We start from the raw sequence: 3,268 nt of genomic DNA on the forward strand, positions 1-3,268 counted from the left end.
AAATCCCTTATCAAAATATCTACCAAAGTTTTAAAAAATGGTGCGAAGGCAAGAATTTAAGCATCGAAGAAAAGACTCTATTGGCATATTTCGTTCAAAGACATATGCAGTTGAAAGCTCCTTCAAGCCTCTGGGCAGAATATTCAATGATTAAATCCACCGTTTTTCTTTATGATGGCATTGATATTTCCAAGTTTTCAACTTTGATCGCGTATTTGAAGAGAAAAAATGTTGGATACTACTAATGTATGCGATTCTGCAGGAGTTTCTGTTAGAAGTGAAACCACAGCCCAAACAAGTGGGATTTCATTAAACAATTTAACAAATTGTACCATAAGTTTCAATATTAATAAATAATTCGTTAGTTTTCTTTATTCTTTCAAAAAATTAATTAAAAGTAAGAGATTTTTTAACTCGACGGTAAGTGAATTACTTACCGTCGAGTTGGAGTACTTACCGTCGAGTTGGATTACTTACCGTCGAGTTGCTAGTAAATGTCACCTACTGACGTAAAATCTGTCACGGTAAACAGTCAAAAATGATCAATCGTGCAAAAAGTTATTTTTTCATCGCAGCTGAGCTCATCGTAAAATTTTTTTTATACGTTTTATCCATTTATTTTTAAGTTTTGGTATAATGCCCGACTATTCTGCTATTCCTGCCGCTTCTGCTAAAGTTTCGGAAAACGAATTTCTCATTTCTCGAAGATTAGTATGAGTTTTTTCAAAAAGTTGAAGGTCGACCGTTAACTCTGCCTTTTCAGAATGCAAAAGTTTTGATGTTAGATTAAGTTGAGTATTTTAGATTGAATTGTAATGTTAACAGCAAATTCAAAATTATTCATATGCTCTAATAATGGATTAGCTTCTAATTTTTCATCGTTTTTTTATATAGCAATGAAATTTTCGTTAAATATTTCATTACTTGTCGGAAAGCTCGACGCAAAGTCGTAACAGCATCTTGTCTGGATGACCACCGGTTTTCAAATAACCTTTTAAGTGTTGGCAAACGCGATGAATCCAAAGTCATAATAGTACATAGTACATCCCATCTTTTAATACTTGCGCTAAAAAACATTATCTCTTAATCATATCGTAAAAAAACCAACTCTTGTTAGGGACGGTCACAAACTCGAGCTTAGCTCGGTTCGGCTCGTTTGACAAGCCGAACTTCGAGCTCAAGCCGGCTTGTCTCTTGCGAGACGAGCCGAGCTGAATTCGAAACGGGCTGAGCTTTCCTCAAAGAGCTTGTCAATATTTTAGCTAATGCTTAATACTTTTTTTAATTCATTTATTTCTGCTACAACTGATACTTTTTTTTTGAGAATAAGTAATTCAGACTACAAAATATGTATGTTTTAATATATCTACATATGTGTTCGTAAAATATGGAATAAGTTCCATCCGGCTCGAAATTGTCAAAAGCTCGGCTCGGCTAAAGTCCATCCCTAACTCCTGTACACCAGCAACGGCATCATTCAACACTAGGTTCAGATTATGGGATGTACAATGAACATAGAAAGCTGTTTTTTCAATGTCAGTTATGCACCTTTGTACGCCTGAATATACGTACACCACTCATATCGCTTGCTCTAGCATACCCCTTTGCTCTGCAGTTGTGTACGGAAAGGTGCTTTGATTGTACATATTAATTTTAAAATTTTATTTACAAGACCGCCTGCACTTTGGTCCAAAATGCGAATAAATCCCAAAACATTTTCAACATCTTCTGCTTTGGAAGGTAAATGGTAAGTTATTTTCATTGCAAGTTAGTTGTACATAACGGAAAACAAAACAAAACTAAGCTGATCGTGTTTTGAAATATCTTGAGTGGTATCAAGAATGATTGAATAAAAACACCTTTTTTTAATTAAATTGATCAATTTGTTTTCAGTTTCTTGGGCCAGCAAATTTATAACTTCGTTTTGTATTTGGGGGCTCAAGTTATTGTTTTTATCGATTAATTTAGCTGAAACAGGATCATATTGACCTAGTAAAAAAGCCACCGACAAAAAATTACCTTTTTGGGATTCGCTTTCATCTAAACTACCAACATGTCCACGAAACGCTAAATTGCACCCGGAAGGGTAACAGTTACGTCAATTATCCGCTTCATTACTTCCTTCCAAATTCCCAATTTTGATGCTTATTAGGAAAATATGTTTTGGTCCCTAATTTAAAGAAAGTAGAAGTAGGAAGCTTGAAGGCTTTAAGGGGCCCCTCCTGACGTCGGGGCCACCCCGCCTTGTGGGCCCTGCGGGCCTGTCAGCTACGCCACTGATTCTGCAGGACATGAAAATCATTAAATGATTGGCATATTATATTAGTCTGAACACCGTAAAGTAAAAGTATATTTTACCTTCAACGTTTTAGGTCATATCTTATTTTTAAACCGGGACTATAGTTAAATGATTTTTTAATGAAACACCCTGTATATAGAAAATGAAAATTATTAAAACAAAAGCCGTTATATAAAGCCCAGAAAATAACACAAATTAAAACAAATGTTTTAACACATTTCTTTATCAATTAGAAAGTATGATTACTTTTTAACAACAAATTATTAGCAATTATTATTTCTGTAAAAAAAAACAAAAAAGGTTCCGTTATATAAAGCCCAGAAAATAACACAAATTAAAACAAATGTTTTAACACATTTCTTTATCAATTAGAAAGTATGATTACTTTTTAACAACAAATTATTAGCAATTATTATTTCTGTAAAAAAAACAAAAAAGGTTCCTTCGAGCCGGATTTGAACCAGCGACCTATGGATAGCTAAATTTTAATTCCACTACAGTCCACCGCTCTACCAACTGAGCTATCGAAGGTTAATTTCAAGTTAAGTATGTGGTTGAACTGTAGTAAATTAGCATATTTTATAAATATAATGGTGTTTAAAATAATTATTTGTCGCATTTGAAACGTTTCTACACATTAACATTAATTTATTTAAAATATAAAATTTATTATTATACCTATTATTATGTACATCAAGAAACTGACTTCAATTCAGTATCTACGACATAGGCAACTGCTAATACACAATTGTGTTGAACGTTGTCGAGCTTGAAGGTACCGATACATTTTTTTTTTAATAAACAGGAACCTCAAAGGGAAGGTATGCCTGAGACGGCATACTTTTTTTTAAATGTTTTGTAATCGATAATTGACAGAGTTAAACATGTAATAAAACTCAAAGTGAGTGCTAGGACCATTTACATAAATATAACATTATTTTTTAACAATGTACATGTTACAGTTTTTTT

General features: G+C 33.1%; 1 non-coding gene across 1 annotated transcript; it reads right to left on the minus strand.

Moving 5' to 3' along the window:
* Positions 1 to 2,739: 2,739 nt before the first annotated feature.
* Positions 2,740 to 2,830, minus strand: Trnay-gua (transfer RNA tyrosine (anticodon GUA)). Its single transcript is given in 2 exon segments — positions 2,740 to 2,775; positions 2,794 to 2,830. It is a non-coding gene; the product is annotated as a tRNA-Tyr (tRNA).
* Between the last annotated feature and the right edge of the window lie 438 nt (positions 2,831 to 3,268).

Source organism: Diabrotica virgifera, chromosome 4 (assembly GCF_917563875.1).
Source record: "Diabrotica virgifera virgifera chromosome 4, PGI_DIABVI_V3a".
Lineage (NCBI taxonomy): Eukaryota > Metazoa > Arthropoda > Insecta > Coleoptera > Chrysomelidae > Diabrotica > Diabrotica virgifera.